A 17,412-nucleotide genomic window follows, 5' to 3' on the forward strand; every position below is an offset into this window, starting at 1 on the left:
CAGTATGGAATCAAAGGGCAGCTACATTACTTTACCGCAGTGCAGCCCGGTATATTTTTTTTATTCACAGTAACATCAGGAGTTGTTTTTATTCTGTCTTTATAGTTTGACTTGATTGATGAACATTTTAAAACTCGGCCCAAACAGAACAATCAATAATGCCCAGGGTACTGTCAAATCATTCATAAGATAACGATTAACCAATCCATTTAAAGACAAATAAATACGACGATGACAACATCCACCATTACAGCCTTCTGTCTTGTTTTGAGAGCTCCTCACCATAAAGAGAGAAAGTTGTTTCAACAATGGACTTTAGCTTTTTTCAAAGAAAATAGTATGAAAATAGCAATAAACGAGTTACACAGAGATGATAAAGTCTGAGTATCTGCTTCCTGAAGGGTTAATTAAAATAAAAAATTAAAAGTCCTTTGCTTATTTAATCAAAATGTAGATCAAAAAGCAGGGGAACGAAGAATTACATAACTTACAGCTCTGAAATAAAGGGCGATGGACGAAAAACCGAACCGCCTCCGACCGGCTGGCTGGAGCTATTATACAAGCGGGTGCCGTCACGATCACAGAGCCTCGTTGTCATGATGGGGTCAGCAGCCCCAACTGTGCATTAGTAAGGAAGCTGTGAGCCAGTGGGTACAGACGTGCGTGAAAAAGATCCGGAAGATGTATTCTCTGCAACAGAGGATTGGAATAGTGGAGGCGTATGTGTCTACCGGTTCTTTTAAGGAAACGCGGGACATTTTCACACAGATGTTTCTTAGTGTAAACCTACCAGCAAAGAATAGTATTCACGAGTTGCTGAAGAAGTGGCGCAAGACTGGGTCAGTTGCAAACTGTAAAAAGAATCGGGCCCCGTTGCTTGTTTCGTGTACGGGCTAAGAAACGTACATCGACGTTGGAGTTGGAGATGGTTCAGTTTTTTGTGCACCACCCTTTATATTGTCTGGTCAGTTCAAGTTGGGGAGCATGCAAGGAAACAGCTTGGGATTCTTGGTGGCAACCCCCAAGGCAGACACGTGTTGCGGTCCAGTCCCACCTCCTGGAAATGACCGTCTATGGCAGTGGTCTCAAACTCTAGTCGCAGTGGCTGCAGGTTTTCTTTCTAACCCTTTTCTTAATTAGTCATCATCATATCTTATCACCGGAAGTCCCAGTGGACTATGATGTGTGTTGATGACACTGTGATGTGTAGTGAGAGTAGGGAGCAGGTTGAGGAGACCCTGGAGATATGAGAGGAGAGGAATGAAGGTCAGTAGGACCACCAAGACAGAATACATGTGTGTGAATGAGAGGGAGGTCAGTGGAATGGTGAGGATGCAGGGAGTAGAGTTGGAGAAGGTGGATGAGTTTAAATACTTGGGATCAACAGTACAGAGTAATGGGGATTGTGGAAGAGAAGTGAAGAAGAGAGTGCAGGCAGGGTGGAGAAGAGTGTCAGGAGTGATTTGTGACAGACGGGTATCAGCAAGAGTGAAAGAGAAGGTCTACAGGACGGTAGTGAGACCAGCTATGTGATATGGCCTGGAGACGGTGGCACAGGAGACAGAGCTGGAGGTGGCAGAGTTAAAGATGCTAAGATTTGCATTGGGTGTGACGAGGATGGACAGGATTAGAAATGAGGACATTAGAGGGTCAGCTCAAGTTGGACGGTTGGGAGGCAAAATCAGAGAGGCGAGATTGCGTTGGTTTGGACATGTGCAGAGGAGAGATGCTGGGTATATTAGGAGAAGGATGCTAAGGATAGAGCTGCCAGGCAAGAGGAAGGCCTAAGAGAAGGTTTATGGATGTGGTGAGAGAGGACAAGCAGGTGATGGGGGTGACAGAGCAAGATGCACAGGACAGAAAGATATGGAAGAAGATGATCCGCTGTGGCGACGCCTAACGGGAGCAGCTGAAAGAAATGTTAGTTTTCTCTTCATGAAGGCCTGGCATTAGGAACCTCCAACTTTCGTCTTTGACCCTGGTTTTGTTCTTTCACTTTAAATATTGTGCTTTGGTTAAGTTATTGCGGTTGTTCTGCAATTCTGATTTTGATCTTTCTATATAAATGTAAATAATAATAATTTATTATTATTATTATTATTATAAAGGTTGGACCAGCAGAAGCCAGAGGCCAGGAGCAGTTAGATTAGATTAGATAAACTTTATTAATCCCAGGTAGAAATTCAGATGCATGCAGCAGCAGAAACACAAAAAAACAAGAATGCAAACCCACAGGACAAATAATACAGCCAATCAATCGTTTCTATTCAATAAAGACGAGCTTCAAAAGGGCGACCTCAATTGGGCACAGCGAATAAAGGCAAACGCAACAAAATTATTACAAAAAATTTATTAGATAAAGGCAATGATTGAACGTATAAAAAGGTGAAAGCAAGAATATTAAAACATTCGCTCAATTGAGGTCGCCCTTTTTGAAGCTCGCCTTTTTGTGTGCGCCCTTATTGAAGGATACCCAATCAATCAACTGATAAAAAAAATAAATAAATAAATAAATAAAAATAAAATTAACGAGTACATCAGGCGGAAGCATTTAACTGCTTGATAGCAGTGGGCAGAAACGGCCCCCAGAGACACTTCTTAGTACAGTGATCCCTCGCTATATCGCTCTTCGCCTTTCGCGGCTTCACTCCATCGCGGATTTTATATGTAAGCATATTTAAATATATATCACGGATTTTTTGCTGGTTCGCAGATTTCTGCGGACAATGGGCCTTTTAATTTCTGGTACATGCTTCCTCAGTTGGTTTGCCCAGTTGATTTCATACAAGGGACGCTATTGGCAGATGGCTGAGAAGCTACCCAACTTACTTTTCTCTGTCTCTCTTGCGCTGACTTTCTCTGATCCTGACGTAGGGGGATTGAGCAGGGGTGCTGGGCTGTTCGCACACCTAGACGATACGGACGCTCGTCTAAAAATGCTGAAAGATTATCTTCACGTTGCTATCTTTTGTGCAGCTGCTTCCTGAAACGACATGCTGCACGGTGCTTCGCATACTTAAAAGCTCGAAGGGCACGTATTGATTTTTGACTGAAAAACAAACTCTCTCTCTCTCTCTCTCTCTCTCTCTCTCTCTCTCTCTCTCTCCCCTCTCTCCCTGCTCCTGACGGAGGGGGTGTGAGCTGCCGCCTTCAACAGCTTTGTGCCGCGGTGCTTCGCATACTTAAAAGCCAAACAGCCCTATTGATTTGTTTGCTAGAGATTGTTTTCTCTATCTATGTGACATTCTGTGCTCCTGACACGCACTCCTTTGAAGAGGAAGATATGTTTGCATTATTTTAATTGTGAGATGGAACTGTCATCTCTGTCTTGTCATGGAGCACAGTTTAAACTTTTGAAAAAGAGACAAATGTTTGTTTGCAGTGTTTGAATAACGTTCCTGTCTCTCTACAACCTCCTGTGTTTCTGTGCAAATCTGTGACCCAAGCATGACAATATAAAAAAAAACATATAAACATATGGTTTCTACTTCGCAGATTTTCTTATTTCGCGGGTGGCTCTGGAACGCAACCCCCGTGATGGAGGAGGGATTACTGTACAATGTTCCATCCCCAATATATGACAGGTGGTAGTGGTCCTATCTGGACATCCACAGGGGTACATGGAAATTGGAGTCCGGTAGTGCAGGTTTCTTGGGGTCCCCGCATGCCATTAGAGGGCACTGTTGGGTCCTCCCTGGTTTCCACGTGACCCAGAAGTGTTTCCAATAGGACACACTATGGGTAACCAGACTCATTCCCAGGTCCAGTTTTAAAGGGGTCTGCTGCCTCACTTCGAAGAGGAGAAACGAGCAAAAGAGAGAATGAAAATTCACTTGTTTTGTAATTGAGACTGTGTCTGATGATATTTTGCCTGAGCTTCGGGGCTCAGTGGCACCCCCCCTTGTGGTTCCAGTGTTTAGTTACATACTAATTACGTTTAATCAAGCGTTAGGCATCTATGTTCTTATTTACCGGACAGGTTCTCGTTTGCAGCCTTCCATTCGTGGGCACATTAATGATGGCGCCGTTTTTTTTTTGCATTGTGCTTTAATTACCTGTGCTGATATGCTTATATTCCGGTTAATTAATTTTTTTCCTCTACAGAGAAATAACCTTTTGCGTCGATGCCAGTTTTCATTTTTCATTTTCAGAGAGTTCACTTACTGCCTTATCAAGAACAGAAGGAAGATTTCCCTTTATGTCATAGCAAATGCACTCTATTATATTTCAATGTCATTTCCTTTTTATTCATTTATATTGTTATAAATTGATAAGGAAATTGCCTGCCTTTGTCCATACAAATCAATTCACTGTCAGTGTGGTTCTTTTCCTCCTTCTCGTCTAGTGTTGCCTTTTACCATGTACACTTAAAATAAACATGAAAGTTTAGTTATATCCAGTTTTATGGAGAGATGTAATTCTCACGGCTTGCGAGTGCCTCGGTAGGTATGGCACTTTTCTTTTTTTGTTTTAAATGCTGAAGGCAGGTTTATTAGTAATTAGATGGCTTTTCTCTCTCTCTCTCTTTTTTGGGGGTGCGGGCTTGCAGGCATCTACTGCGAAATCAACGTCAATGAGTGCCGCTCACACCCCTGCCTCCATAATGCGATGTGTGTTGACCTGATCAACGGATACGAATGCGTCTGCCTACCTGGCTTCACCGGTGAGTAGCATCACAGGCTTAAAACAAAGAGAACCTCACGTTATTCTTTCTCCTTCCTCTTTATCTCCTTTTGTCCCAGTATTTAATTTGCTTTTCGTAAAAACGTAACATCGACTTAGTCCCTGTGACAAATCCAGAGATAAACTAGCCTGCATTCAATCAGACTTGAATGCCTATTGCCCTGGGGAAGATTAGCTGGAGCGCTTTACATTTTTAAGTCTAGATATGGCAGGCTTCATGGTAACCCCTTTAATGTAATTCTTCTTTCCTTCCTTCTATCGAGAGTCATCACATGACCGGCTGTCAAAACACCCATAGACATGGTTGCCCTTTTTCATTTTTCTTCTTATCCTTCCCATGTCTTTTATTAAAGGTGTCCAGTGTGAAACTGACATGGATGAGTGTGCCTCAGCGCCGTGCAAGAACAAGGCGATGTGCATTGACCAACCCGGTAATTACTTCTGCCAATGTGAGGCTCCATATAAAGGTAATGAACACTGAGGGAGTGAGGAAAGCAAAGTTAATTAACTTCACAACGCATTTCTTTCACCTGTCTGATCTCGTTTCACTGTTTCAACAGCATTATCAGACTTTGATTTTGTGGGGCCGCCGCTAAAACACCTACTAATTGTCAAAAATAACCTCGCTACATGGGGGCAGGTCTACAGAATAAGGAATCCACGTTCGAGTCAAATGCAGACAGAATAATTGTACAGTTTTAAAGCGGACCATACAGCGTGCTAGAAGGTTGCATCAGCATTGATCTCATTGTGTGCTGCCTAACAATCCCTCCTAAACGCCGGGCAAGATATGCCACGGTCTCAGCTGAGTCTCAAACTGAAGTTCTTTTGGTAATAGTGGACCTCGCTGACCTTCACCTCCCAAAGCTCCCAGTCACCTAAAGATGAAAAAAGGTGACATTTGCTTTGCAATATCCAGATGCAGTATGTGGCAGTGCTACAACTGTACGGTATCACTCCTTGCGCTTTCTGACCTTGGCATCACCAGGACTGCCCTAAGATGGTTCGAGTCCTTCCTCTTGGGCTGACCCTACCGTGGATCCCAGTGAAGAACGATATCAAGGGTGCATCAGGCAGGTACAGGGGTGCCATCTTCTGTTCTCCTCCACACGTCACCCTATCATGCACTCCCATGATTTCCTCCTAACATGATACACCTCTTGTTCCCTTCAGGGGACCACATGGTATCACTAGAATCTCTACATGTCTCAACTTGGCAAAGGTGGGCCTCCTTGTTATCCCTTGTTATCTGCTCAGCTTAGTTCCTTATCCATAACACCCACCAAGTCAGTGCACAACCTAGAGGTGGTGATTGACGACCAGCTGTCCTTAAGCACAGCCAAGCACCATTTCTCCCTCCGGATTTCCAATACAATACAATTTATTTTTTATACCCCAAAATCACACAAGAAGTGCCGCAATGGGCTTTAACAGGCCCTGCCTCTTGACAGCCCCCCAGCTCTGACTCTCTAAGAAGACAAGGAAAAGCCCTTGTAGGGGGAAAAAATGGAATAAAACCTTGGGAAAGGCAATTCAGAAAGAGACCCCTTTCCAGGTAGGTTGGGCGTGTAGTGGGTGTCAAAAAGAAGGGCGTCAATACAATACAATACATAGAACAGAACAAATCCTCCATACAGTATAAAAATAAAAATATTACAAGTACGGAGCAGAATTTAACAGTAGATGATATCACTGTGGTATAGCAGGTCTGCGGCTTTAAAAAAAAAAATAAAGGCCGGGTTTTAAATCCGTATAGCCGTGTCGTTCTCCGTGGGCTAGATAGATAGATAGATAGATAGATAGATAGATAGATAGATAGATAGATAGATAGATAGATAGATAGATAGATAGATAGATAGATAGATAGATAGATAGATAGATAGATAGATAGATACTTTATTAATCCCAAGGGGAAATTCACATACTCCAGCAGCAGCAAACTGATACAAAAAATAATATTAAATTAAAGAGTGATAACAATGCAGGTAAAAACAGACAATAACTTTGTATAATGTTAATGTTTACCCCCCCGGGTGGAATTGAAAAGTCGCATAGTTTGGGGGAGGAACGATCTCCTCAGTCTGTCAGTGGAGCAGGACGGTGACAGCAGTCTGTCGCTGAAGCTGCTCCTCTGTCTGGAGATGACACTGTTTAGTGGATGCAGTGGATTCTCCATAATTGATAGAAGCCTGCTGAGCGCCCGTCGCTCTGCCACAGATGTCAAACTGTCCAGCTCCGTGCCTACAATAGAGCCTGCCTTCCTCACCAGTTTGTCCAGGCGTGAGGCGTCTTTCTTCTTAATGCTGCCTCCCCAGCACACCACCGCGTAGAAGAGGGCGCTTGCCACAACCGTCTGATAGAACATCTGCAGCATCTTATTTTGAACGATTGTACGATCGCAGGGAGTTAATGAGGTAGTTGGAGCGAGTCGCACCTGCACGTGTGGGTGTGTTCATTCTCAATTGCTTCATTGGCTTCCTACGGCGTGCGATTAAGATGCTGCAGCCACGGAGGCGCGGTGAGACGGGGCTATATATATAGATCGGCAGCAGGAAGGGGGGAGAGATGGATAGATGGAGAAAACGAAAGAGGTTAGAAGACGTGAAGAGCCGTCTTAACAGCTATGATCTGGCCGCCTGTAAGGAGGAGAAAGCATGAGCCGGGGCCCCGCGAAGGAGCATTAGGTTGTGGTGCTCTAGGGGTTTAGTTCGAATGTTCTATTGGAGTGGGGTAAGCAAGGCAGGTGTCCTCCTGAGGGATCTGAGGATCTGAAAGGAGGAGAGCTGACCTCGGACGGTCTGGCAGTGATGTCCTTAATGGGAGCCAAGACGGAGATCGGCCGAATGGAGCATGTGGCTGTTGGGTCTCTGCCGGCATGCGGGAGCAATGGATGAGCCGGGGAGAATGAGAGACAGAGGTGGGCTAAGACCAGGAAAAGAGTGAGACTGCATTTTTTAACCTCGGTTGTTATCGGATTTATTTATTGTTGCTTTTATCCCCACTTTGCACTTGTTTTATGGAGTATTTATTGAAACTGATGCACTGCACTTTTTGTTAGGACACTTTTGATTTATGTTTAATGAAAGCACTTTGGCACTTTTGTGGAAATATCCCCTGGCTTCATTAGAGAATTGTCGTCATTTGTCAGCTCATCTCAGTGACATTACCGACGGTGTCAGGTTCAAGGGCTCCCCAAAGTCGGATGGAAGCGTGGAGCAGAACCCGCATCGTCACAATCACATAATATGATTTAGATTTGTTTAGAGTCCTGGAGACCTCAGCCATCAAGCTGCCTCCCCCTATTGGCCATTCCACAGCTGAGTCAGCGCTCGACCAGCCAATCCAATGAAAGGACCCCTCTACCCAATGATTCCCATGATCCTCCATCAGGGATGACTTTACCTTAGGCAGGCAAAACAGCTTGGCAGGTGGGCCGTGGCACCAAGTGCCACATTTGAGTACCGAGAAGAGAAACAGAATAGTTTTAGTGCTAATGACTAACAACAGAGATGCAGTCTGTACAGTTAATCAGCAGCTCTAGTCAGGGTGTGCTAAACTAAAGTAGTGAGTCTTCAGCCAGGATAGCGTTCCTCAGACTTTTGGTTTGAAGGGCAATGGAGAGGGGAAGTTCTCATGTTACTAAGATGCTACAGATGATTCAGTGGCATAGCTGGTGTTTACTACATTGACTCCCTGTAGCAGCATGTATTAAGTTCAGATCCTTGGTGCTTGCCTACAGAGTAGTCAATGGATTAGCACCTATGTTTATATGGAGACACTTCTAAGGTCCTATGCTCTTTCTTGCCCATTCAGGTCTTCTGATGAACGGCGTCTGGTGATGCCACCTCCGTGTAGTATCAACTCTCAATCCAGACTGTTTTCATGTGTAGCTCATAGCTGGTGGAATGAGTTGAAACACCTCCATTTGAACTGCCAAATCCCATAACATATTTAAGAAGACCCTCTTGTTTGATTTACTTTACACAGGACTTGTCCATTGTGAAAACGATTGGCACAATTGAGTGTAGTGTTATCCAGTGGGTGGTGGTAAAACACAAATGGCAAATGCCCCTTATCCCTCCAGTGTTCAAATAGTGCCCCTCAAACAAAGCAAGGGGAATTTTCGCAGAATTGAGTGATGTTAGAAATGGTGTCCCTCAGAGGTTAATGTTACGGCCGCTGCCTTTTTAAAATTCATAAATGGAGGTTTGCTCGTTCCACACATGAAAAGAGTCTGGATTGAGATTTGATGGCAGGCAGATGTGATATCTCAACACGCCATTCAACAGCAGACCTGAGTGGGCAAGAAGGATGATAAGACACTCATGGGTGCCTTTGTATACAAGCAGAATGCATCTCCATGTGTGATCCAGTTCATCGACTTAAGATGTGCATATTGTAATGGACAGTACACTTGGATTGGCCCCATTCCCTTAACTGAGCAGGCAGCCAATACAATGGAGAGACTGCATGCTCCCACAACCTGCTAGATGACAGCATCCCTGGGCTTCAGTACACATTTGGACACCTGCAGGTTATGCTGGGAAGTGTAGTCCAACAGGACAGCCCGGTTGAGGTCCTTGGGTGCTGCCAGGAGATGCTGTAGAGAGTTGCACTCCCTTCTTTATGGGACTTCCGAATGACCTGGAAGTGCTTCCAAAAGGCGATGTCCTGACACTGGAAGTACTCCTGGGTCTTCAATAAATGGAACCTGTCATAAGCACGACAGCCACCCGTATATTATTCCTGGTGGCAAAAATGGATATTGTCAAGGTATAGATGTGTACAGACCGGAGTCCACAACAGAACTGATTTGATAGCACAGAGATGGCGGTTTTAAGGGAGAGCGGAGGAAGTGATGTCATCAGTAGGGCCGGAAGTGCTGTCACTGGGGCTGGGACCAGAACTGACTTCGTCATTACGGCCAGAACTGGAAGTGACGTTATCGGGGCCAGGTGGAATTTCCCATAAGTGGTCTGCGGAGAAGTAAGAGAAAGAGTTAGTGCACTCCACCACTCCCTGGTCTGGCATGGAATTATTCTCATTCAGGCCCTTTAGCTGCCTCCCATGCGTATGTGTGACAAACCGCACTGCCATATCCAGGGGCCTCATGTATAACGCCGTGCGTAGAACTCACACTATAACATGGCGTAAGCACAAAAGTGGGAATGTGCGTACGCACAGAAAAATCCAGATGCAGGAATCTGTACGTACGCAAACTTCCACGTTCTTCCGCTACATAAATCCCGATCAGCGTGAAAAGTAACGCACGTGCACGCACCTTCTGTCCCGCCCCAGCTTCTCCCAGAATTACGCCTCTTTGAATACGCAAATCAATATAAATAGCCCTTAAGCTCTGCCTTCTGTGAAAAGACAATGGGAAAAGCATGGGGGAAAATATAAGAATTTCAGCGAATACCAAGTGGAGGCAAAGGAAAAACATACTATTTGTTGGTTTAAACAGTGATATAATCAACAAAAGGAAGGTGATCGAGTGACAGTGTGTCGGAGAAACTTGAAAGCTCAAGTTCACAAAGTCACACAGTGCCTGAAATAAAAAAGAAATCGCCTATCAAAGTCGCCATGAAAAGGCGAGTCGTAGCCCACTGTCTGAGTGTCATATGAAAGCTTATTAGGGTACAGACAAAAAAAAAATAGGGACACAGTGGGGAAAAAAGCATGAAATGTCAACTTTAATCTCGAAAATTCCACTTTAATCACGTAGTTTATTTTGCCATTAAAGTAGAACATCATAAACTTCATTTTAAAATCGTTTAATTTACTAGTTTCTCAAATCCCATTGTAACTAAAGTAGCACGTTAAATGCTTTGTTCTGTATTTGATCTTCTATGTGCTCTATGTGTGTGAATCACTACCTGCTTCTTAAACGGGCTTTCTCTTTCTCCGACAGGACACAGAATCCATTACATTCGTGATATTATAGTTCTCTGAATAATTAAAATACTGAGATGTATACGTGATATCTTTTTCATGATGATAGGAATGAACGCATGTTATTGAACATGGGAACACGGTGGCGCAGTGCTTGTTCATGTCTCACGCAAGAGGCTTGCTGCGCCATGCGCGACTTTCAATTAAATAATTTATTACAGAAGTACTGTCTCTTTCAAATGTACTAACCTCCAATTCCTGTCCTTACTTTTCTTTCTCCAAATACCCAATCGCCACACAATCAGCTCTGTAATAGACGTTAAGCCATCTGTAAGCTTAGAACGCCAATTCTTCAAAACTTTTAAGGAACATTGAAATATCTTCGTAGTACATGTTTAATTATTATATCCGTCTATCCTTCCAGTGTCGCGTCAACACCAGCAAGAATACAACGCAATGCAGGAACAATTACTGAACTAGCTAGCGCTGCGGCACCGTGTCCTCACATGCTTAATTATTAACAATACAGATTATTTAAATGAAGTTAAAGTTTTATCTGTATACTATAATCAACATATTTTTCTGCATTTCATCTTAAAAATGATATCGTCATCATATGTAAATACATGCTTATAAAGTGGCGCAGGTTGTGCAATATTGTAATTGTAGTGCAAGTTTACAGTGAGATAATTGTACTTATAAGCACAAACAGTTCTACAAGGAGCACTTGATGGACTGATTGAGTGCGTTTAGAGTTCTTGGGATGAAACTGTACAGGAAAGTCTCTGAAGCGTTTTGCCGTGGCTGAGGCAGCGTCTGCTTGATGCTGTATACCTATCAGCTGCTGTAGAGCTGTGATTCCCCACTCAGATACAGTGATATAAATACTCCGAGTGGTGCAGTGAGAGTACCCTAAGTTCTTGTCAATAAGCCGCGGCTTATCTAAGGAAAAAAGTTGTGAAAATGAAAAAATAGAATATCGGCTTATACATAAGTCCGGCTTATACATCCATCGCGGGGGTTGCGTTCCAGAGCCACCCGCGAAATAAGAATATCCGCGAAGTAGAAACCATATGTTTATATGGTTATTTTTATATTGTCATGCTTGGGTCACAGATTTGCGCAGAAACACAGGAGGTTGTAGAGAGACAGGAACGTTATTCAAACACTGCAAACAAACATTTGTCTCTTTTTCAAAAGTTTAAACTGTGCTCCATGACAAGACAGAGATGACAGTTCCGTCTCACAATTAAAAGAATGCAAACATATCTTCCTCTTCAAAGGAGTGAAGCAAACAAATCAATATGTCTGTTTGGCTTTTAAGTATGCGAAGCACCGCGGCACAAAGCTGTTGAAGGCGGCAGCTCACACCCCCTCCGTCAGGAGCAGACAAAGAGAGAGAGAGGGAGAGTTTGTTTTTCAGTCAAAAATCAATACGTGCCCTTCGAGCTTTTAAGTATGCGAAGCACTGTGCAGCATGTCTTTTCAGGAATCAGCTTTACAAAAGATAGCAACGTGAAGATAATCTTTCAGCATTTTTAGACGAGCGTCCGTATCGTCTAGGTGTGCAAACAGCCCCCCTGCTCAATCCCCATACGTCAGGATCACAGATAGTCAGCGCAAGAGAGAGAGAACAGTAAGCCGGGTAGCTTCTCAGCCATCTGCCAATAGCGTCCCTTGTATGAAATCAACTGGGCAAACCAACTGAGGAAGCATGTACCAGAAATTAAAAGACCCATTGTCCGCAGAAATCCGCGATATATATTTAAATATGCTTACATATAAAATCACAATTTAAATGACCGCTACGCGCTCGTGTTGACTCGGCGACGCCCAGAGCAGAAAGAACGCGCTCCGGCCGCTCCAACCGCGCCATGCGGGGAGTGAGAGAGACGCCAATATCTCACACTCTCTCCCCCCTTAAAGAAATTAAATGGGCGCGAGTGAGACCACTGACCTCCCTCCCTTCTATTAGTTATAGGTTATAGTACGTTCGGCTTATCCATGAGTCCGGCTTATCTATGATACGATTTTATTTTAAAAATTCGTATGATTTTTGGTCTCCGGCTAATACATGAGTCCGGCTTATAGACAAGAACTTAGGGTAATATGGAAAAAGATGATCTGCTGTGGCAACCCTTAACAGGAGCAGCTGAACGAAGAAGACGATGCAGTGAGAGTAACAACACTAAAGCAGTTATGGTATTTGGAATACTATGGCTATTCTCTGGACCATTATATTGCTGCAGGTTAATTACAATCAGATGCATTACACTAATAAACAATATGCAGTTAGTTTCAGTGTATTTATAAAGCCGAGTCAGGAATGTGGATCTAAGAAAGAAAGGGTGACCACACAGGAACAGTAGCACTGCTTTGACGCTGGGTGCCGCCAGTCTGCAAAACCGAAAAACCGAGAAATTGCGTATGCCAGGGTATGAGGTACCGTGGAAATGTGCATGACTTTATGCCAAGTTTAGGTTTTATACATCGCGATTTGAGTGTGGAAATGTTTGTACGCAACATTTTTGTGCGTACGCACCGTTTATACATGAGGCCCCTGGTGAGTATGCACTGGAAGAGGAGGCAGGCAACACTTGTCTAGGAGGAACAGAAAAGAAGAGAAAGAAGAAGATAATTTTATTGTTGTGCTGTGGTATTCTGTTGAATAAAAGTTTCAGTTTTGAAACCAGGATTGTGTCGGTGCATTTGCATCTGGGTCCCTGTGGCACCCCCTGTTGATCACAGTGTCAGTAGAACTCTCCATAGTAGATTTATTGTATATTGTATAGTACCAGAGAAAGATTTCATTGTTCTGCCAACACGGAGCAGTAATGGGCCCCCTTGCCTACCACAAGGTATATTTGAAACCATAAAGTTGCATGTGTTTGATTCATTTATGATTCCAAATTACTTTTGTTTACTGAAGGAGGACCCTAAGATGGACTGGCACCTTCTCTAGAATTAGTTCCTACCTGCCACCCAATGCCACTCTGGTCCCTGTGACTCAAAGTAGGTTTGAGAATATTATGTCCACTTTTTGAAAAATGCCAGGTTAAAAGAGGAATTTTTGAAATTAGGTGCTATTTATGGGATGTAAAATGTCTTCATAAAACAGAAGAAAATATTTAAATCCAAAACCAAACAAAAAAAAATGATTTGCAAATGTTTCCAGCTCCGAATCCAACAGATTTAGGCTCTGTATTAGAATGGGTGGAGAATACCTTGTGTGCCAGAACTCACAGTCACCGTGTTAAGTTATACAGTGCACACACCAGATGCCACACTGTCTTTAGGAAACTTGGGACTGAATGTAGGCCATTTTATATCTAGAAACAAATGAGGCAAACATACCGCCCCACTCACATTTAATTTGTCAAAATTGACACATGCAGTTGGTGAAAAATACACCATGATGGACTATCATTTTGCTGCGGGGCTCAGGTGCGCTACAAAGGCTGCACCACATCAATTTGTCATTAACTGCAGAACAGCGATGGGTCACACACACACACACACATACATAAGTACATACAATTTACAGCATATGCAGAAAATATGTATTTACAAAATGAAAGTATGTATACACAGACATAGACATTTTTGTTGGCCCCCTCACAGCTCATTGAGAAAGTGCTGTCTGCCTCCTGAAAAATGACAAAATGAAAGCCATTGTCCCCTGTATACCCACATGGACAAGAGATCAAGAATTGCTTATTCTATAAAAAAAATCTTCTAAAATAGCCTGGACACATTTGTTGGGACTCCTAAAAAAGATCCAAAATTATCTGATTTGAGTGATTTCTCAACAATATTTATTTCTATTGCACATTTTCGTACAACTGATGGAGCTCAAAGTGCTTTACATTATGAAGAAAGAGAAAAAAGACAAAATAAATAAGAAAATAAAATTAGGGAACACTAATTAACATAGAATAAAAGTAAGGTCCGATGGCCAGGGAGGACAGCAAAAACACAAAAAACTCCAGACGGCTGGAGAAAAAAAAAAATCTGCAGGGGTTCCGAGGCCACGAGACCACCCAGCCAGCCCCCTCTAGGCATTCTACTTAACCTCAATGACCTCACAATCAGTCCTCATGGTATTCAGGTGTTCACATGGAAGAACCTGATGATGGCAGTCATGTGGACTTCTGGCCTTTCATCCATCAATGTAGGGACATCACAGTGCCCTGATCAGGTGGTGGTGGTGGCACAGGTCACCACCACAGAAAACTGGAAATAGAACAGAAGAGAAAGTAGAGGTTAGTACGGGTTTTGAATATGAATACCATGAATAATAATGATAATCAATTGAATATACAGAGCATCAGGATTAAACTAAGATGAAGCTCTGAGAAAGCCATGTTAAAGTAATGTGTTTTCAGCTGTTTTTTTAAAGTGCTCCACCGTATTAGCCTGGCAAATTTCTATCGGTCAGCTATTCCAGATTTAATAATAATAATAATAATTATTATTATTATTTGCATTTATATAGCGCTTTTCTCACTACTCAAAGCGCTCAGCAATTGCAGGTTAAGGGCCTTGCTCAAGGGCCCAACAGAGCAGAGTCCCTATTGGCATTTACGAGATTCGAACCGGCAACCTTCCGGTTGCCAGTGCAGACCCCTAGCCTCAGAGCCACCACTTTAGGTGCCTAACAGCAGAAGGCCACCTCACCACTTCTTTGAAGTTTAGCTCTTGGAATTCTAAGCAGACATTTGAAGATCTAAGGTTACGATTTGGAGTGTAAAGTGTAAGACATTCCGAAATATAAGATAGAGCGAGATTATTTAATGCTTTGTAAACCATAACCAGGATTTTAAAGTCAATTCTAAATGGCACAGGTAACCAGTGTAGTGATGCTAAGACTGGGGTGATGGGCTCGAATTTTCTTTTCCTAGTTAAGATTCTAGCAGCTCCATTCTGCACTTGTTGCAATCGATTGATGTCTTTTTTTGGGTAGTCCTGAGAGGAGTGCGTTACAATAATCTACTCGACTAAAAACAAAAGCGTTAACTAATTTCTCAGCATCTTGCAGTGTTATAAAGGGTCTAACTTTTGTTATATTTCTTAAGTGAAAAAATGCTGTCCTAGTAATAATAATACGTGATTTAAAATTCAAGTCAATAGTTACTCCTAAATTCAACGTCTGTTGCTGCATGCTGTGGCAGCCAGTTTTCCAAGATTGTGCAGCACGCAATCTGCCAGGCTGTCTTCACATGGTTGGGTAAGCAGCAGCAGTCACAGTCGCAGTGCATTGCAATTTGGTTTCTACCTCTTAAGTGGCAGTCCTCCCAGGCGAACAGTACGATAGGCCATGTCAGCTACATGAACCTGTTCAGCACCACGATTAGCTGGGGACCAAATCAGCTGAAGCTGCAAAACCTCATATTCATTTTCGATCGCTTGTATCAAAATCGGAGTCCGACAAGTCAAAGTCCAATTCAGAGAGAATAGGCAAAATGTCGTCCACGGAGTATTTTGCTTTACGCATTCGCTTTGATCTCTCGCCAGATGTCACTACTATTTTTGCTTTTGTGTGCGCCTTGCTACTCAAGGAAGCGCAAGAAATCTCGGTCAAAACCAATGAAGTTAACTTTCCTTCAACCAATGAGAGTCTAACTAAAACGTAACGGTTGGTTTTGTCACAGTTTACAGTTGATTACCAATTATCGTCAGCTTCTCGTTTTGACAAAAGTCAACATCAGCCCTGAAAGAGCCTGAAAGTGCTCCACCGTATTAGCCTTGTGAATTTCTATCGGTCAGCTATTCCAGATTTTAGGTGCCTAACAGTAGAAGGCCGCCTCACCACTTCTTTCAAGTTTAGCTCTTGGAAGTATAAGCAGACCCTCATTTGAAGATCTAAGGTTACGATTTGGAGTGTAAGGTGAAAGACATTCTGAGATACAGGATGGAGCAGATTATTGAAGGCTTTGTAAACCATAAGCAGGATTTTAAAGTCAAATCTAAATGACACAGGTAACCAATGTAGTGACATCAAAACTCACTGTTTTCTTGAATTTGTCTCACACACATCCCTAGTCGTGCAGTCAGTCATTCAGCCGATTTAAATGGAGAAAAGTCATCACACTGCTGTTTGCTGGCATCGTCTGTCCCACACTTAACAGGGGGGACCAGAGAAAGCAAAGGAGAAAGTCGTCTGAGGTCAGAAACAAAATGATAGACAAGCATGTTAATGGCAAAGGCTAGAAGACCATTTCCAACTTGATGTTCCTGTGATAACAATTGCAAATATTCTGAATATGTTTAAGGCCCATGGGACTGTAGCCAACCTCCACAAGAGGAAAATCAACCCCAGAATGGGCAAAAGGATAATGAAAATGGTGGACAAAAAGCCAAGGACAACTTTCAAAGAGATACAAGGTCGAGGTGATTCAGTGTCTGATCACGCCATCCGTTGCTTTTTGAATGACAGTGGGATCAATGGAAGAAGATCCAGGATGACATTAAAATGCCAGACTGGAGTTTGCTAAAATGCATCATTTAATGCCTTTCATATCTATCTATCTATCTATCTATCTATCTATCTATCTATCTATCTATCTATCTATCTATCTATCTATCTATCTATCTATCTATCTATCTATCTATCTATCTATCTATCTATCTATCTATCTATCTATCTATCTATCTATCTATCTATCTATCTATCTATCTATCTATCTATCTATCTATCTATCTATCTATCTATCTATCTATCTATCTATCTATCTATCTTTTCAACCTTGTTGAGGACTCAATATCCTGACATATATTTTAAACTAACTATATGTTTCTTACTTTTCTTAATATTGAAGACAGGTAATAGAAAAAATG

Source organism: Erpetoichthys calabaricus, chromosome 15, assembly GCF_900747795.2.
Source record: "Erpetoichthys calabaricus chromosome 15, fErpCal1.3, whole genome shotgun sequence".
Taxonomy (NCBI): domain Eukaryota; kingdom Metazoa; phylum Chordata; class Cladistia; order Polypteriformes; family Polypteridae; genus Erpetoichthys; species Erpetoichthys calabaricus.